We start from the raw sequence: 21,231 nt of genomic DNA on the forward strand, positions 1-21,231 counted from the left end.
AGAGGCCAAGCCAATCCCATCTCTTTTAGTTCTTTAGGTGTCTATCACCTGCAAAAGCTGCTGCTGGCTGCCTCCACTCTCAGTGGTCTCCCTATTATCCCTAAAATAATCGTGACAAATTGGGAAAGGCACAGAGGACAGGCAAATGTGAAGTCAAGTGTTGAAGATGGCAACAGGAGGTGGCAGCCAGCAGCCCGCAGGCACCAAGAGGAGCCGGGGTGTCCTTGGGGGCCTCCTCCCCCAGGAGGCGAAGCCAGCCACCTGCATTCATCCCTACCAGGAAGGGGGTGAGCCGAGGAGGGCTGCAGGAGCTAACCCAAGCTAAACAGCTGGACAGATCAGCCTCGCCTCATTTCTGCTTGAGGAAGAACAAAGGCAAGAGCCTGGGATCACAGTGAAAGGATTTCAGGTTAGACTGTGGCAGGGGCTTCACGGGGACAGTCAAGGAGAGGCGCCTTCCACGGCCGGCACAGCGTGCTCACTGGAGGAGGTGCCTCTAGCATAAGCACCCACAGCCCAGCCTTCCAACGCTGGCCACCAGCCCCCTGACATGGGGCTGCAGATTCTTTCTGGCACCCAAATTCCAGAATCCTCTTTCATCTAATGAGTTCATAGGTTAAGGCAGAGTCTGGTTTATAATCCTGCACGAAATTATCCCCCAAAGTAAAGAAGACAGGCACACCAAGCACGTGGAACTCCCTGCAGCTCCAGCTTCACAGGTCCTGAATATTTCATACATGCTTTTGTGATTTTATTCATTATTCTCTGAGTTTGCAGTGTTACTAATTCCAGTGTTACTAGAATTCCCCTCCCTATAACTCTTCACCCACATAATTCCTTCTCATCCTCCATTTCTTCAGAGACCACCCTGCACACCGCCCTCCACCCCCAATACAGCCAATGCCCCACTGTAAACTCTATTTTACCTTCATGACATTTATTCCTTCTTTCAACAAATATTTATTGAGCATCTACTAGGAACAGGCACAAAGCTAGACACTGAGGCTTCAGCCAGGAACAAGAAAAAAATAGTCCATGCCTTCCTGGAGTTTGTCATCTAGAGGGAGAGATAGCATTAATTTTATATAACAAATATTTTCTTACAGTATTTGATATTTAAATGCTATGAAGGACGAGTACATTGAGCTATGAAGAAACAATATGCAAAGAACCTGAGGTGAAGCAGCTGGAATTACAGCACTACAAATAATTACACAAATGCTTGTTTCCCCAGCCCCACCTCCTCCTGACAGTAGACACGCTCATGAGTCAGGGACCCTGCACACACCCCGCAGTGCGGGGCACAAGGCCGTGGTGGTGGACCAGCAAGTGGAGGGTGCACCTGCCCACCATCCTTAACCGAGAAGGGGACTCTGAACCCTGCCTTTCTCTTCCCTTCCCCCAACCTGGTCCCACAATTCGTTTCTCATCATTAATCCATTTGACAAGTGAGAAAACTATTTTCAAAGTAAACAAAATCAATCAAAATGGGCCTAACTTCTCTCACTAATGTCCTCCATCAATCACGGATGACTCGAGCTTTTAAACAGAAAGATTCGGGAACAGAGCAAAAAGCTTTAAACTTAATTGCTCTCCCATGTCTGTAACATTAAGGTGTTGGAATTGATTTGTCATTAAAAAGGGAGCTACAAGTACTTTATATGCCTAGAAGGAGGGAAAAAGAATCAGTGTTAAACTACATAATTGGGAGAGAGGTGAGACAGTAGAAGGGGATAAATTCCTTACTGATTCAGACAAAAAAAAAATGTAGTAAAAAAGAGTCAAATCTTTATTTAATGCCTCACTTAATGCAGTAGGGCAGGGTGACGACACAGGAAATGTGTACATGGTGGGAGTATTAATTCATCAGATCCTGGGTAAGTGTGGGCAGGGGCCTGCAAGTGACTTCTCACCAGCCGCTAAGGCAGCAGCTGAATTGTTTGTTGCAAACCCAAAACTCACAAAGAGAAAGCGGGAAATGGAGGAAATAGACAATAGCAAGTGAAGGTTCTCAGGGAAACAAATAAGGCAAAGCAGTCAGAACTTTCCAAATTCGGAGTCAGGTGCTTGCCTCCATATTATCTGTGAATAAAGTTTTACTATTAAGAGCAAATTAAAAGTGGGCTTCCTAGATTGATATAATAATAAAGACAGACAATAACAGGTGTTGGCAAAGATGTGGAGAAATTGGAACCCTCACACATTACTGGCGGGAATGTAAAATGCTGCAACCACTTTGGAAAACAGTTTGACATTTCCTCAAAAAGCTAAAGAAAGGTTATAACCCAGTATATCCACTCCTAGGTATATATCCAAGGGATTGAAAATAATGTTTATTTAAAAACTTGCACATGAATGTTCACAGGAACATTATTCATAAAAGCCTTAAAGTGAAAACAACTTAAATATCCATCAACTGATGAATAAATAAAATGTAGTATATCCATATAATGAAATATTATTCAGCCATAAGAATCACTGAAGTACTGACACATGCTGCAACATGGACGACCCTTGAAAACATAAGTGAAAGAAAGCAGATGCAAAAGACCACATATTGTATGATTCCATTTATATGAAAAGTCCAGAACAGGCAAATCCATAGACCCAGAAAGATTAGTCATTGCCAGGGCTTGGGGAGGGGTTATGGAGAGTGACTGCTAGGGGTACAGGTTTCTTTTGGGGATGATGAACATGGTCTGCAATTAAATAGTGCTGATGATTGCACAACTCTGAGAATAATAAAGATCACTGAACTATACACTTTAAAAGAGTGAATTTTATAATACGTGAATTTTATGTCAATAAAGAGAAAAAAAGGCAGAATATATATGGTGGGGGGGTTAACCTACCCCTTGGATTTATTTTCTCATCATCTCAAATATAAACAATGCACTAATCGCAAATAAGATATCTATTTAATAAAGCAAGCCCAATTTAGCAACACTTTGAAGTAGATAGGTTAAAGTTAACAAAATGGACTTGAAAGTGATAAAGATGTATTACTTTGGGAACATTTCGTAGTACCAACCTTTTACAAATTCTATCTGGCTTCCAATAACTGTCCACATTAGGAAGGCTGTGGGATGAATTGTCTTCCCCTGAATTTCTTATATTGAAGTCTTAACCCCCAGTACCTCAGAATGTGACTGTATTGGGAGATAGGGCCTTTAATAAAGAGGTAATTAAGATAAAATGAGGTCATATGTGTGGGCCCTAATCCAATGCAACTGGTATCCTTGCAAGAAGAGGAGATTAGGACACAGATAGGCAGAGAGGAAAGATCATGTGAAAACACAGAGAGAAGACGGCCATCTGCAAGCCAAAGAGAGAGGCCTCAGAAGAAATTAAGCCTGCCAACACTTTGATCTTGGACTTCTAGCCTGCAGAAATGTGAGAAACTAAATTGTCTAAGCCACCCATTCTGTGGTACTTTACTATGGCAGCCCTAGCAAACTAATACAGAAGTTGTTAATGTATTAAATTCAGTATGTGACTCTCTCTAAATTATAATTATCAACAACCTGATTAAAAAGTTAGCAGAAAATCTGAATAGACATTTCCCCAAAGAAGACATACAGATGGCCAAAAGACACATGAAAATATGTTCAATATCACTAATCATCTGGGAAATGCAAATGGAACCCACAATGACATATCATCTCACACCTGTCAGAATGGCTATCATCATAAAGACAACAAATACCAAGTGTTGGTGAGGATGCAGAGAAAAGGGAGCCCTTGTGTACTGTTAGTGGGAATGTAAATTGGTACAGCCACTATGGAAAACAGTATGGCAATTCCTCAAAAAATTAAAAATAGAACCAGCAATTTCACTTCTGAATGTTTTTCTGAAGAAAACAAAAACACTTATCAGAAAAGATGTATGCAACCCTATATTTATTGCAGCATTATTGACAATAACCAAGATATGGACTCTACCTAAATGTCCATCAATAGATGAATGGATAGAGAAGATGTGAGATATATATACATATACATACATATATACACACACACAGTGGAATATTACTCAGCCATAAAAAATAAAATCAAGTCTTGCCATCTGCAACAACATGGATGGATCTAGAGGGTATTACGCTAAGTGAAATAAGTCAAACAGAGAAAGAAAAATCTGTATGATCTCACTCATATGTGGGATCTAGAAAACAAAACAAACAAAACAAAACAAAAACAGGCTCATAGTTACAGAGAACAAACTGGTGGTTGCCAGAGGAGAAGAGAGTTGGGGGTTGGGCAAAATGAAGGAGATTAAGAGGAACAAACTTCCAGTTATAAAATAAAAAAGCCATGGGGATATAATATATAGCATATGGCATATGGTCAATAATATTTTAATAACTTTGGATGGGGACATATGGTTACTAGATTTATCATGCTAATCATTTCATAATGTGTGTAAATGTCAAATCACTATATAGTATACCTGAAACTAACATAATATTGTACATCAACTATATTTCCATTTTAAAAATTATAATTATCACATGCTGAAGCATATGACCGTGGACTAGCAAAGAAAGAGTGAACTCCACTACAAGGTGTTTATCCTATTTTCCTAAATCCTTAACACAGCATTTAACTCTAATAGGGATTTTTCGTCTGCAGCAGTAAAACTGAAATTCTTTTTTTAAAAAATAAAATATTTTTTAAAAAGCATCTTGCAAATTCCACGGATGCATAAAGGGTAAATATTGGAAAGATGGCTGCCCAAAATTCTGCAAATGTGATGGCCACAGGCTATTCTGTGTGGCAACTTTGAGGAAATGAACTTTGTGTAACTTCAAACACTGTGATAATTCACGGGAGGATCATCTGCCTCATGAGAGATGTTTAAAAGCCAAGAGGTACATAATCAATAGCTAATAACAAATCAAACTCAGAATACGTGCCCCCATGCAATCCGGGAGAATAAATCCCTTGGGGGCAGGGGCCGTGCGGGGCGGGGGGGGTGTAAATTAGTAGACAACTCTATGCTTCTTTTGAAAATCCCACCAGCCACCGCACTTAGCACAGGACCAAACAGAAAGTACCCAGCACATATTTCCAGGTTCACTGATTGATGACAAACATCGAGATGGCTGCTATTGTCCACATCAAGGAATCTGATTCTCCTTGAACATATTCGTTGGCGACTGGTACAAATAACATTATAACATCAAAGAAATTTAAAATGTCTCAATGTTGTTTTTAATCTTTGTCAATCTGATAGGTGGAAATTTTAAAAACTTATACTCCTTATAGGAGCATGATTCATAATAGACAAAAGATGAAAGCAAACCAAATGTTCATCAACAGATAAATGGATAAACAAATTGTGATATATAAACACAATGTAATACTATTCAGCCATAAAAAGAAATAAAGTACTGAAACACACTACAACTTGGAAGAACCTCAAAAACATTATGCTAAATGAAAAAACTTGGACACAAAAGGTCACATATTACATGATTTCATTGATATGCTTTATCCAGAATAGGCAAGTCCAGAGACAGAAAGCAGATGGGGATGGGGGGGGCAGGGAATAGGGAGTGATTACTTAATGGGTATAGAGTGTTTTTCTGGGGCTAATGAAAAAGTTTGAAACTAGAGAAAACTGGGGTTTGCACACTGTTTTGAATATACTTAATGTCACTGAATTTAAAATGATAATTGTATGTTGTGTGGATTTCACCTCAACTTAAAAAAAATTATACTTCCACCAGTGTAGGAGGATACCTACACCAAGAGGTATAATTTCCCACAGCCCTTAATTTGGGATACATAAGCAAAACCTTAGAGCTGTTCATCCCCTTTGATCCAGAATTTCTAGTTATCGGAATTTATTCTAAGGCAGTGGTTGGTTCTCAACCAAAGGCAGTTTTCCCCAGGAACATCTGGCAACGTCTGGAGATATTTTGGGTTGTCACACTGGGGAGATGCTACCAGCATCTAGTGGGAAGCTGCTAAGCATTCTACCATGCACAGGACAGCCCCCATAAGAAGGAATTGTCCAGGCCAGAGTGTCAGTAGTACCAATGTTGAGAAACCCTGTCTTAAGGAAATAATCAGGCAAGTATACTGTGATAGTGAAGATTTGTAACAGCCCAAAATGTACATCAGAAAGTAGCTAAATAAACTAGGATTCATCCGTCTATTGGAATACTAAGCAACCATAAAAACAATGATGTAGATCTATGCAGTAAGTCCTTTAACACATTAGGCTCCTATCTGTTGTTAATAAATATAATTGGTGACCAGTCAAAATAACAGTACTCACCTGTCAGTAGGGGCAAAGTTGACTTGCTTTCTGTCCCAGCTTTGTCCACACATCTGAGTTCCCAGAGTCATGCTTGGCACACAGTAGGTGCTCAATAAGTTTTGGATGGATGAATATCTATGAACATCCATTAAATTTCAAATGTTTTAAAATGTATTTATGTTGGCAGCACCAGGTCTTCGTTGTGGCACACGGGATCTTCGCTGTGGCACGTAGGATCTTTTTTTTTAGTTGCAGCATGCGGACTCATAGTTGCAGCATGTGGACTTCTTAGTTGTGGCATGCAGACTTCTTAGTTGTGGCATGCGGGCTTTTTGTTGCAGCATGCGAACTCTTAGTTGAGGCATGTGGGATCTAGTTCCCTGACCAGGGATCGAACCTGGGCCCACTGCATCGGGAGCGTGCAGTCTTACCCACTGGACCACTAGGAAGGTCCCAAATTTCAAGTTTTTATGAGAAAGTTCTGTACAATGAGACTACTTCCATTTTGAAATTTTTTTCATTATGTTCCTTATAATTCAATTCTGAAGAAGGCTAATTGGACATGTTAGATGCTTTCACTGAACCACTTTAGTTGTTCTAAAGGTCTAAATTCACTTAGCTCTTTGACATAAAGGACTTATTCAAAGATATCCAAACCTAGTTAGGAAACTCAAACATTAGGGATGTTCAACCACAACCGCAGTATCCCTGAGCCACCACTGACCCAGTGATTGAGGGTCTGTCTGCATCTGGGCACAATAAACAAGGCTTTCCAGTATCTAACCAGTAATTCTCCTGCTACTGACATTAACTGGCTAAAGGCCCCGAGTGTGCGTCATTAGGGGAAGAAACAACCCAGTCTGTCACTGATGACACAGTTAATGGAAGAACAATCCGCTAGCTTGCTATTCCCAAACTGCTGCTAAGCTGCTATTCTCTTAAAGGGCTCTTAAAAACAATAATAACAACAAAAATTATTTTCTTTGAGTCTCGCCTTGAGAACAAAAGAGTAAACCCAAACACAATTTTCCATTTCACACGAAAAGAATATCTTGTATGTTGTTTTAATTTCTCTGTGGCACTTCTGTTCTCCATGTCTCCTGCCTTGGGAATAATTAAACGAGGAATTTCCACCAGAGTTTAGTCCTGATGGGCCACACTTAAAATCTTCCCATCAGGACTCAGATGAGCAGGGAAGCTGTGAAGTGCAGTCTCAGCTCCAGTTCCTACAGGTAGCACGTCTCACACCTGACCACCTCCTCATCCTGGAGACAGCGGGGTGAGAGGAACCCGCACCAGACCGAGGGACCCCTGCCTCTCAGCTCCCAACATGCCAGACTGGGGCCCAGATGCCATGTCCTCCAGGTTTTTAGAAGAAAATGGAAATTCTGATTTTTATGTAAACTCCTATGACCTTTTTTCTCTTGGTCCTCAATTGGATTTTTTAAAAAACACTGCAGATCAAACAAAGCCCGTCTGTGGGCTACCAGTTTGCAGTCTCTGAGCGTCTTACCTTGAGTTTGATGCTGACTTCAATTCTTTCCACTCCAGGGAAGTCACCTGAACAGAAGAACAAATTGCTCTCCTAGGACCCTCTGGGCTAGAATTTGTTTTTATCTTTATCTCATGAGTTTCTTAATACAATTCTGGGGGAGAGACCCTTCTTAAGACTAAATAGTTGCCTTCTCTCCAGATCACTTGCTTTTGGAAGTCACATTAATTAAACCCCTGAAATCAATTTTCCCCTCTAGTCAACTGGATAATAGAATTACAGGCCTTATTTCTAGAAAGGGCGCTAAGAAAAATATTAGTAGATTATTATGATCTGGATTCCCTTGCCCCACGTTACCCTAGATTCCAACAGAGGCAGGGCAGCCAGGGCAGATTTGAAACTAGGCTGGCCAGATCGGGAAATGAATGGCTTCCCCTCAGCAGCCCAAGAGCCTAGCAAAGAGGAATGATGTGCTGGTCTAACATCTACCAGCCAGCTGGTGGATGCTGGCTGTTACCCCACAGCAACTCTAGCATCCCTACCCTAAACACCCACCCACCCCTCAGCCTGCAGCCCCTTCCTTTCCCTGCATTCCTCTCTACCCACAAGCTTCCTGTGAAAAACACATAGAGAACATCTCCAGACTCCTTCTCCATCCAGGAGAGGCTTCCAGGGCACTAAGGAGAAAACACAAACCTCCCTTCAAGCAGAATGGATCTGATATGATGGATACACAAAGCACAGAAGACAGTGGAGCAAGGTGAACAAAAGACGCTCAACATCTGTCACAAAGAGACTGTTTCTACTTTCTAACTTGAGACATCCAACAATGAAGCTGAATGCTTTGTGAGATGGTGAGTTCCCCACCATATAAAGTATTCAAGCGTTAACTGTCAGAAGTCCTGACTGAATGCCTGGGTGGGAGGTTGGACCTCGTGGCCACCCAACCATTACTTTCAACAACAAAGCCTTACACCTGTACAGTGTTTGATGAGAATAAAGGGTGCACATGCCACCCTTCTTGTAATGCTCACAAAAACTCTGAGAGAGAAGCTTTACGCCATTTTTTTTTTTTTTTTTTTTGCGGTACGCGGGCCTCTCACTGTCGTGGCCTCTCCCATTGCGGAGCACAGGCTCCGGATGCACAGGCTCAGTGGCCATGGCTCACGGGCCCAGCTGCTCTGCGACATGTGGGATCTTCCCAGACTGGGGCACGAACCCACGTCCCCTGTATCGGCAGGTGGACTCTCAATCACTGCGCCACCAGGGAAGCCCAGCTTTACGCCCTTTTTACAGAGGAGGAGATGGAGGCTTAGAGAGGTTAATTTAATAGGAAAGAGAGAAGCCTTCTTAGAGAAGGTCAAGTTCCAGCCGAATCCAAAGTCCAGCATCAGGGCAGGAATGTGAGGGGCACATTGGGAGAACAGTAAACTGACCCAAACCTACATTTTCCAAAGCACTCCCATTATTTGATCCCACCAAGTCCCCAGCACTCCAGCTGCATGGGTATACTGTAAGAGGCTTTGTGGACCTTCATCCTTATATGGCACCTGAAGACTAGAGCAGGACACAAGGCATGATGAGCGGACCTGGACAACCCTAAGGCTAAAGACTGGAGACAGCAGACTGAAAACTGGAAACAGCCCACAAAACCCTGTCTAAAGATAGCCAGTCAGCACCCCCGTTCCCAACAAGCCCTTTTACTTCACACACATGCATGACCTGCCTGGCCCCTGAAGGCTTTTGAGCTTGTATGACTTTGCCTAGCAGTGCAGGGACCAGTTAGCGGAGGGAAGCAACAGGCAAGAGATAAAGGAAGCCTGAACCAAGGCAACAGCAGTGGGCCTGGATGGGAGGCCTGCACGAGATAGTTCAGGACAGAATGGATGGGATTAGGACAGAGGGAGCCAGGAGATGGGTGGCTAGGACAGGAAGGTAGGCTCTCAGGGCAGTGGGAATTTGGTTCTTTTGCTAATAACATCACATCCCTGCAGAGCTATTCTTCCTGCTGTGCTAGGAGAAAGTTCAGAGCTGGAGACACGGCTCCAAGCTTTCTGCATAAAGATTATATTTGAAGTTGTGTGCATAGATGTAACCAGCAAGAAAGAGGGTATCAAGAGAAAGTGCGCCAGTGACTACATGCAGCAGAAACAGGTTCCGAGTCTTTGGACCTCCTACCACATAGCCTTCCAGGAAACTCCTTTCTGTTGGCTAAGACAGAGCTGCCTGAGGGACAGAACCAGAGCAGCCCCAGAGATCCAGGAGCAGGGACCTGGATTAAGCACCACCCTTGGAATGAGCAAATTCCCACCATCTTCATTCTTCAGCCACTCTGCTCAGGAACCAAGTTCTTGGGAGTTTGGCTGGGTGTGTGTAGCAATCTCTAGGAAGGGCTTCCCAAACTCACAGGAAAGAGGCCAATGATATTCCCATTTTATAGAAAAAAGTTAAGTGGTTGGGCCCAGACAACTTGGCAGGACCAGGAATAACTCAAGGTCCCCTACCTCAGAAGCAGGTCGAGAAGCAATGCCGCCTTCCTGGCCTGACTCTGGGGACATTTCCACAGACCAACAATGGACTCTGTTTTATAGGGCTGAGCCCTCCACAGAGGAAGCACTATGACTCTTTTCTGCATATGTGCCTTTTCACACAGTAAAACACTCATTACTTTGCATCTTCATTTCTTTTGTTGCAATTTAATTTTTTGTTTCCGATGTCCTTGTATACATCAATCTCAGACCACATCTGGTCCTAGAAGTCCAGACACTTTGAATTATGCCCACAACCCATGATCTCATCCAAATTAACAAAGTAAAATCCTTGACATGATTTGGAATGTAGCTACACATTTTGGAATACAGCTTATCTTTAACATGATAATAACAATGTTTGAAAAACTGTCAGAAAAAAAGTCCAGGTTGTGTTTTATAACCTGAGCTTGCATCACCAGTCTACCTCTTGGCCAGAAAAGAACAGGAAGCCAACAATGACCATCCAAGGCAGCATCCAATGTGAGAGGGAGGGATACTTCCCCTTAGCAAAATCAGGGCATTTTACCATGTGATCTTAACACACATGTGGAGACAACCATGCTGATTCTGGGGGAGGGTACTGCACAGGATCTCATGCGTGACCACTCATTCAAGAAAGCAGTCTCAGCAGGTGACGACACAGAGCGCAGACTGTCTTCTCCTTCCCATCTTCTTCTCAAATCCACGCAGAGACAATGGGGAGATCAAATGTAGAGAAAACACTTAGAAGATGGGTTTGGAGCCATGCTCAAGGTTCAGTGCAATGTTCAAGCAACTCATTAGTGATGGCCAAGTAAACAAGCAAACAACCAACCTTGAACTCAAAAACACTCCTGGAGAATTTAAAAATACATCCCTTGGGAATGAGGGATTTCAAAAACTCTCTGGAGTCAGAACCCCGCCAGACCTGTGGCACCATAGCCACGGCCCACAGTAATAAAGAATGACCACCACCTCGAGATGGGCTGCCTAATGGGGCCTGGGAGAGTGGCTTTCCAGTCAAGGAGACCAAGACAGGGAGACTTAGTGAGCTAATGTTTTCAAAAGCTTTCTGAGCACTTTGATGGGAGCAGATGTACCACTACAAAACAGCCTTTCATCTTCCCAAACAGTCTCTCTCTTCGTACCCACTCCACCCTGCTAGTGCTAACCAACCCACCAAGACCACTGCCTCCAAGAGGAGAGGACCTACGAGCCTCCCAAGGTCTCAGGTCCTTTCTTCCTTTGCCTAATGTACCTTGGCTAATTTTGCCCAAACAGCATCCTCAGCAGCACATGCAGCCCTCCTCTCATGCTCTGTGCCATCTGAGGAAGCAGAGAAGCATTTTCATTCTGCTGGAAAATGAATGCAAATAGATTCTAATCAACAGGAAGAGCTCAATTAAAGCCAAGTTCAGCACTCTTCAAAGGTGTTGTTATTTTCCCCCTGGCTTACCCCAAACAGCCCTTGTGAAGTGGGTCTCTGACCTTGGGTGGGGCTTGGCAACAAGAACTCTTCTAGGGAACTCCGTAGCTAGACCAGCAAACTTCCCAACCATCTTGGATGTCTTCTGCAAGCCAGAAAAGGGCTCCTTGTTACTAAAGATGGTTGAATTTACAGCCATATTGATACTGACCAGGGTTCTTGGCCTTCCCAATCAATAGAAATTGATTAGAGGCCAGATAAGAGATTCAGGCAAGGCTTTATTGAGGCCCCTGCTGTAGCAGCGGGGAGCCAAAACAAATAACAGGTTTCTTTGCTTGCTCCTCGACAGGATGCGAGCTGGTTCCTTATATGGGGTGAGGATAGGAGCGTGTCCAGGGGTCAGGCCCAAGGGGTGGCTTAGGTGTTTTGCCCACCCCTTTGCTGGTGCTGTGTGCAGGGGGCATGAGCAGTACCCTGCTTTTGCTCCTGACACCCAGTTTTTGCTCCCGGCTCTTCAGAAGTGGCAGTTGGATTGGATTTTTTTGTTTTTTTGTGGGGGGCGGTGGGGTTTGGTATTTTTGTATCTTGTCCAAAATTTGCTCCAACTGTGCATGCATGCAGTTATTTTTAGTCCTTTATACTTTCTTTGTATTTTTTTGCTCAAGGAGACATTTGTCCAGGTGCAAGCACTGCAGCTGCAGCAAAGGGTCCCAGATCCCAGCCTGTCTCAACATTTCCCCTCTTGCCAACCCACAGCAACACCATCAGGGCTAGAGTAGAACAGGGCTCGGGCTCAGTGACGACTTGTGTGTGGCTACTGGTCCCAAGGGCCCTCGGCTATAACATCCCCCCAGGGAATAATGACCACATGCAGAAAGTTAGCTGCTCTGTCAGGCTGTAAGGAAGGGACTCTTGCCCAAGTGACCTCAGGAAATGAGGGTTTAGAGTCTGATAGCTGGGGTCGTATGGCACAGCCAAATGCCAGGCACTATTTTCTGAGTTCAGATCTTGGGACATCATCAGCTGTGTAATCTTGGAGAAATTTCTTAACAGTCCTGCAGGTAGGTACCATTGTTACCTCTGGAAACAATCCTCACATTATCTCAAAGGCTTAGTGAGAAAAGAGAGGAAAATGCTTAGCACGGTACCAGGCACATAGTAAGTGTTCAGTAAATGCTGGCCAGTGATTTCATGCTTTCTGCTGCTGTTAGTGACACTGATGTGCTGGAACGTGTTGACAGGAATTCTGAAAAAGAGCTAGTGGAAACGCTGCATACATCCTTCTCTGGGAGTTTTACAAGCACTTTTCTGTGGGACCTCTCAGAGTCATTAATATCCGAAAGGCGTGTTCAAATTTACTTACCTATTTTTTGCTACAAAGAATACCTGTACAGTATGGAGGTTCCTTAAAAAACTACAAATAGAACTACCATATGACCCAGCAATCCCACTACTGGGCATATACCCTGAGAAAACCATAATTCAAAAAGAGTCATGTACCAAAACGTTCATTGCAGCTCTATTTACAATAGCCCTGAGATGGAAACAACCTAAGTGTCCATCATCGGATGAATGGATAAAGAAGATGTGGCACATATATACAATGGAATATTACTCAGCCATAAAAGGAAACGAAATTGAGCTATTTGTAATAAGGAGGATAGACCTAGAGTCTGTCATACAGACTCTTTCTCATACAGACTCTCTCATACAGACTCTCATACAGACTCTCATACAGAGTCTCTCATACAGACTCTTTCTCTTTCTGTAAGCCAGAAAGAGAAAGACAAATACCATATGCTAACACATATATATGGAATTTAAGAAAAAAAAAATGTCATGAAGAACATAGCGGTAAGACAGGAATAAAGACACAGACCTACTAGAGAATGGACTTGAGGATATGGGGAGGGGGAAGGGTAAGCTGTGACAAAGTGAGAGAGTGGCATGGACATATACACACTACCAAACGTAAGGTAGATAGCTAGTGGGAAGCAGCCACATAGCACAGGGAGATCAGCTCCGTGCTTTGTGACCGCCTGGAGGGGTGGGATAGGGAGGGTGGGAGGGAGGGAGACGCAAGAGGGAAGAGATATGGGAACATATGTATATGTATAACTGATTCACTTTGTTATAAAGCAGAAACTAACACACCATTGTAAAGCAATTATACTCCAATAAAGATGTAAAAAATAAATAAATAAATAAAAGGATCATAAAGCATGATCAAGTGATATTTATTCCAGGGATGCAAAGATGGTTCAACATCTGAGAAAGAAAAAAAAAAAAGAATACCTGTAAACAGCAAGATAGTGGAATATTATGAAGATCAAACTGAGAAATGCTGAACTAGCACATTCTCAGCTCCTCCTCCTCTCCCCCCATATAAAATACTACCTCACACATCCCCCCAGGCACAAGAGACCTCACACAGCAGGTGGCAGGAGGGGTGAGCCCAGCTCACAACTTGGACACTGACCTCTGTGGCTCACTTCTCCCTCCATCTAGGTGGGATCATTCCAGCCTGGAGGTCATTGCTCATTTATCTTCTATTTTGATTTTGGACTTAGTAAATTTAGGGCTTCAGTTTTGTTTTGTTTTTTAATATCTAACCACATTTCTCCTCTCTCGCTTTTTAATAAAAAACAAAAACTTGGAAATTGGACTGAGACAATTGGGCTGTTCATTCCATCAATTTCATCTTTGCAACCTTTTTAAGAAATAAATTGGGTCAGTCTGTTCACTCTCCTAATATCTGCAGCCTCAACTGAGAGATTTCCTTATTATTACAAAATCTAAATTAGGACGCAAGAGGGAGGGGATATGGGAATATATATATATACATATAGATGATTCACTTTGTTATACAACAGAAACTAACAAAACAATGTAAAGCAATTATACTCCAATAAAGATGTTTAAAAAAATCTAAATTAGGAAAGTGCTTCTCCCCAAGAAGGAATTTTTTAATATATGGGAGCAAGACAGAGTTACCCCAATACAAGGCCCTAACTGGCAGAGGTAAGCTCCAGGCCCCCTCTGGACTATCTCTTGTACTGTTTCTTGGGCAAAAAGAAGCCTTGGAGCTGCCAGCTGGACTCAGCAACTTCCAATTCATTGTTCCATTTCTGTCCTTCTAAACCTCCATGCCAGGTGCAGAGTCCTGCTCCACCTCCCCAGGGATTGCAGGGTTTTCCAATGGTTTCAAAAACAGACCCCTAGAAACTTTTCCTAAAGGTGAAAAGCAGCAAAGCAGCTTTTTCAGCCCACTATGCCTTGGTCTTCTGAGCTTTCACCCTTAGCAGAAAACTCAGACTTAGGCCCGCCCCCATGTGACTTTCCTAAGAATAAGCTGGTGACATGACTTGGAACAGAGAATGGTGTGATAAACAGGAGTCCCAATTGCATAAATAGTAGCAATATTTTGGGGGGATCTGTCTCCTAAGGCAAAGGAAACAAAAGCAAAAATGAACAAATGGGACCTAATTAAACTTAAAAGCTTTTGCACAGCAAAGGAAATCAATAACAAGACAAAAAGACAACCTACTGAGTGGTAGAAAATATTTGCAAATGATGTGACTGATAAGGGATTAATATCTAAAATACATAAACAGCTCAAAAACAAACAACCCGACTAAAAAATTGGCAGAAGATCTGAATAGACATTTTACCAAAGAAGACATACAGATAGCCAACGGGCATGTGAAAAGATGCTCAACATCGCTAATCATCCGAGAAATGCAAATCAAAATCACAATGAGATGTCACCTCACACCTATCAGACTGGCCATCATCAAAAAGACCACAAATAACAAATGTTGGCGAGGAATTCCCACTGTTGGTGGGAATGTAAGTTGGTGCAGCCACTGTGGAAAATAGTGTGGAGCTTCCTCAAAAAACTAAAAATAGAACTACCATATGATCCAGCAATCTCACGCCAGGGTATATATCTGAAGAAAACGAAAACATTAATTCAAAAAGATATATGTAGTCCAATGTCCATAGCAGCACTATTTACAATACCCAAGGTATTGGGACAATGTAAGTGTCCATCAACAAATGAATGGATAAAGAAGATGTGGGATATATATATATATATATATATATATATATAATGGAATACTACTCAGCCATAAAAAAGAATGAAACCTTGCCATTTGCAACAACATGGATGGACTTGGAGGATATTATGCTAAGTGAAATAAGTCAGACAGAGAAAGACAAATACTGTATGATATCACTTATATGTGGAATCTAAAAAAGAAAAGAAATTAGTGAGTATAACAAAAAGAAACAGACTCACAGATATGGAGAACAAATTAGTGGTTACCACTGGGGAGAGGGAAGGGGGAGGGGCAATTTAGGGGTAAGTAATTAGGAGGTTCAAACTATTATGTTTAAATAAAGCTATAAGAATATATTGTACAACACAGAGAATATAGCCAATACTTTATAATAATTATAAATGGAGCATAACCTTTAAAAATTGTGAATCACTATGTTGTACACCTGAAACTTATATAATGTGGTAAATCAACTATACCATAATTTTTTTAAAAAGGAAAAAAATAGAAAAAAAAAAAAGAGGAGTCCCAATTGGCTTATCCACTTGGCCCCTAGGTGGGGTATGGGATCATTGCTTTAGCTCCTTCTCATACCCTAAGTTGCCTTCATACAGTCAGGTCTGGCACAATAAAGCCAATAACAGGGTCAAAATTTCAGTCTCTGGGGTCAGCATGCTCTGGGCTTGACTTTCACTTGTGTGACCCATAGCAGGCAGCCTAACATCCCCGAGATTCACTGGCCCAGACTCACAGACGAAGAAACTAACAATTGTCCCACAAGCCAACATGGTAGTTCTTCCCTCAGCTCCTAGAACATAATTAATGCCAGCCAACATTTATTGAGGACTGGATACCATCATCGTTAGTAACTAACTTACAGGCACTTAACTGCCCAAAAGAAAAGAGGGAGAAAGAAAAGGTTTAGAATCAATCAAGAGGTTAACTGTAACATGGAAAAGGAGAGAGCCCTGGCACAGATGTTGCCTCATCTTATTCTAGTGAATGTGTAAAAGAGGCAGGACAGGAACCATTAATCCCATTTCACAGGTGGGAGAAACTGGGAAATGCGAAAAGATTTGCCCAAGGCCACATGGCCAGGAAGCAGAAAATCCAGGTCTGAGGTCCAGAACTTCTGCCCCCAAATCCTCCATTCCTCCCACCAGGCTAATTTTTTTCCCACTACAAACCATGAGTTCTATTCTTCATAACCTTCCCAGAGGGCCAAATTTGTAACCCAGCAGCTCGGAAGGTGAGTTTGCTAATTAAGAGTCACCTCAGGAAAAGCCACAGGAACCCTGCACAGGTGTCCCTCATCCTGGCCACCAAACGCCTGTGCTCTTCAGTGTGGGCAATAAGGCAAGATTTGCCCCAAATCCTCCTGACCCCTTTTCTATCTGCTCTACTACATTTAAAACCACCATCTCTGCCCAGGGGATGGGAGCTCTGCAACAAGCTCATGGGCCCATTTCGTAAGATAACTGGTGACTTTGAGAATAGGTTAAATGGTAATGAAAACAGTCAAGCCTCAAAATAAAAAATCACCAACGTAGTAACTTAAGATATAACAGGACCTGCGTGACTTTTGAAATTAAAAGTGAAACATTTCTTAGAAAGTGATTATTGACTTGATATCTTAGACTCTCCAGCTCAAATGCTATAAATTATGCCCTCACTATGATATAGTCTTCAGCTTGGGGCCTTTTTGACTCACCCCAAGACCACAGTGAAGCTTCCTAATTAAAGCCCTACCTCTCCCCTCCAAGTCATTGTGTCCATAAGTCTCAGAGTACTTTCAACGTCAGTGTCCTGTGTTCATCATCTTTTGCCTCGTGTTCAAAGCCCTCAATAGCCCAACCCCAAATTAACTGTTGGCTTTCTTACTGCTTCCCTGCACAGCCTAGCACTGCAGCCAGAAAACTGTCCCAGGAAGGGTCCTTGCTTAAATGGCAGAAGGAAGTGTTTCCAAAGCTCCTGTAACATTCTTCTCCTCCCCCCCCAAAAATATCTGTGATCAAGTAAGTTTGAGAACTTTTGCCTACTCTATCCCCTTCCCTTACTTCTACCGTTTGGGAATTCACAGTGCACACTGGCATACTAATCCTGCAGTAAAGGGATACACGGAACCCCTTTAAACACCCTCCAAACTTACTTCACCACAAGCTCTTTTTGCAGACAACACCTGCAGAACTGCTATTTCTTGAAACACCCTTTGAGAAATATTTTCTTAGTGGTTAAGAGAAATCCCCTTACCATTTCTGGGCCGAATGCTTAAAGTGGCCAGTACTCACACCAGGCAGGATTCCTGTGAGGATTATAATGCTTAACACACTGCAGGGCACATAGGCAGTGCTCAATAAATTGTACTATTAAAAAAATCTTTTTCGGAGTTGGTTCAAGATGGCGTAGTAGAAGGACGTTCATTCACTCCCTCTTGCGAGAGCACCAGAATCACAACTAACTGCTGAACAATCATCGACAGGAAGGCACTAGAACTCACCAAAAAAGATACCCCACATCCAGAGACAAAGGAGAAGCTGCACTGAGATGGTAGGAGGGACACAATCACAGTAAAATCAAATCCCATAACCGCTGGGTGGGTGACTCACAAACTGGAGAACAATTATACCACAGAAGTCCACCCATTGGAGTGAAGGTTCTGAGCCCCATGTCAGGCTTCCCAACCTGGGGGTCCAGCAACAGGAGGAGGAATCCCCAGAGAATCAGACTTTGAAGGCTCAAGGGATTTGATTGCAGGACTTCAACAGGACTGGGAGAAACAGAGACTCCACTCTTGGAGGGCACACACAAAGTCGTATGCACATCAGAACTCAGGGGGAAGGAACAGTGACCCCAGAGGGGATTGAACCAGACCTACCTGCTAGTGTTGGAGGGTCTCCTGCAGAGGCAGGGGGCAGCTGTGGTTCACGGCGGGGACAAGGACACTGGCAGCAGAAGTTCTAGGAAGTATTCCTTGGTGTGAGCCCTCCCGGAGTCTGCCATTAGCCCCACCAAGGAGACTGTGGGCTCTGCGCTGGGTCACTGCAGGACAAACAACCAACAGGGAAGGAACTCAGCCCCACCCATCAGCAGACAAGCAGATTAAAGTTTTACTGAGCTCTGCCCACCACCAGTCCCTCCCATCAGGAAGCTTGCACAAGCATCTTAGATAGCCTCATCCACCAGAGGGCAGACAGCAGAAGCAAGAACTACAGTTCTGCAGCCTGTGGAACAAAAACCACATTCACAGAAAAATAGACAAGAAGAAAAGACAGAGAGCTATGTACCAGATGAAGGAACAAGATAAAACTCCAGAAAAACAACTAAATGAACTGGAGATAGGCAACCTTACAGAGAAAGAATTCAGAATAATGAGAGTAAAGATGACCCAGGACCTCAGAAAAAGAATGGAGGCAAAGGTCGAGAAGATGCAAGAAATGTTTGACAAAGACCTAGAAGAATTAAAGAAAAAACACCCAGAAAAATTAAAGAACAAACAAACAGATGAACAATACAATAACGCAAATGAAAAATACACTGAAAGGAATCAATAACAGAATAACTGAGGCAGAACAACGGATAAGTGACCTGGAAGACAGAATGGTGGAATTCAGGCTGCAAGAGAGAATAAAGAAAAAAGAATGAAAAGAAATGAAGACAGCCTAAGAGACTTCTGGGACAACATTAAACACACCAACATTCACATTATAGGGGTCGTAGAAGGAGAAGAGAGAGAGAAAGGACCCGAGAAAATATTTGAAGAGATTATAGTTGAAAATTTCCCTAACATGGGAAAGGAAATAGCCACCCAAGTCCAGGAAGCACAGAGAGTCCCAGGCAGGATAAACCCAAGGAGAAACACACCAAGACACATAGTAATCAAATTGACAAAAAATAAAGACAAAGAAAAATTATTAAAAGCAACGAGGGAAAACCGACAAATAACATACAAGGGAACTCCCATAAGGTTAACAGCTGATTTCTCAGCAGAAACTCTACAAGCCAGAAGGGCGTGGCATGATATATTTAAAGTGATGAAAGGGAAGAACCTACAACCAAGATTACTCCACCCAGCAAAGATCTCATTCAGATTTGATGGAGAAATCAAAAGCTTTAAAGACAAACAAAAGCTAAGAGAATTCAGCACCACCGAACCAGCTCTACAACAAATGCTAAAGGAACTTCTCTAAGTGGGAAACACAAGAGAAGAAAAAGACCTACAAAAACAAACCCAAAACCCGAAACAAACCCGAAACAAACCCGAAAATTTTCTTAATTTTCTACCAATTTAGAAAATGGTAATAGGAACATACATATCAATAATTACCTTAAATGTAAATGGATTAAATACTGCAACCAAAAAGACACAGGCTCGCTGAATGGATACAAAAACAAGACCCATATATATGCTGTCTAAAAGAGACCCACTTCAGACCTAGGGACACATACAGACTGAAAGTGAGGGGATGGAAAAAGATATTCCATGCAAATGGAAATCAAAAGAAAACTGGAGAAGCAATACTCATATCAGATAAAATAGACTTTAAAATAATGACTATTACAAAAGACAAAGAAAGATACTATATAATGATCAAGGAACCAATCCAAGAAGAAGATATAACATTTATAAATATACATGTACCCAACATAGGAGCACCACAATACATAAAGCAAATGCTAACACCTAAAAAAGAGGAAATCTGGGGCTTCCCTGGTGGCACAGTGGTTGAGAGTCTGTCTACCAATGCAGGGGATGCGGGTTCGTGCTCCGGTCCGGGAAGATCCCACGTGCCATGGAGTGGCTGGGCACGTAAGCCATGGCCGCTGAGCCTGCGCGTCCAGAGCCTGTGCTCCACAATTGGAGAGGCCACAACAGTGAGAGGCCTGAGTACCGCAAAAAAAAAAAAAAAAAAAAAAAAGAGGATATCAACAGTAGCACAACAATAGTGGGGGACTTTAACACCTGACTTACACCAGATCAACTAGGCAGAAAATTAATAAGGAAACTGACTTACCTGACAGATCAACTAGGCAGAAAATTAATAAGGAAACACAAGCTTTAAATGACACAATAGACCAGATAGATTTAATTGCTATTTATAGGACATTCCATTCGAAAACAGCAGATTACACTTTCTTCTCAAGTGCACATGGAACATCCTCCAGGATAGATCACATCCTGGGTCATAAATCAAGCCTCAGTAAATTTAAGAAAATTGAAATCATATCAAGCGTCTTTTCCAACCACAACACTATGAGATTAGAAATCAATTACAGGGAAAAAAATGTAAAAAAAAACCACATGGAGGCTAAACAATACATTACTAAATAACCTAGAAACCATGGGAGAAATCAAAGAGGAAATCAAAAAATACCTAGAGACAAATGACAAAGAAAACACAACTATCAAAAACCTATGGGCCACGGCAAAAGCAGTTCTAGGAGGGAAGGTTATAGCAATACAATCCTACCTCAAG

At 42.4% G+C, this 21,231-nt stretch overlaps 1 long non-coding RNA gene across 1 annotated transcript; it reads right to left on the reverse strand.

Annotated features, from left to right (window-relative positions):
* Positions 1–9,003: 9,003 nt before the first annotated feature.
* LOC113612377 (uncharacterized) lies at positions 9,004–18,685 on the reverse strand. The gene is made up of 3 exons (XR_003429840.1): positions 18,633–18,685; positions 11,526–11,838; positions 9,004–10,960 (listed from the first exon to the last, which is right to left on the reverse strand). It is a non-coding gene; the product is annotated as an uncharacterized LOC113612377 (long non-coding RNA).
* Positions 18,686–21,231: the final 2,546 nt, after the last annotated feature.

Source organism: Aethalodelphis obliquidens, unplaced genomic scaffold, assembly GCF_003676395.1.
Source record: "Aethalodelphis obliquidens isolate GAN/ISIS:26980383/991018 unplaced genomic scaffold, ASM367639v1 scaffold75, whole genome shotgun sequence".
Taxonomy (NCBI): Eukaryota; Metazoa; Chordata; class Mammalia; order Artiodactyla; family Delphinidae; genus Aethalodelphis; species Aethalodelphis obliquidens.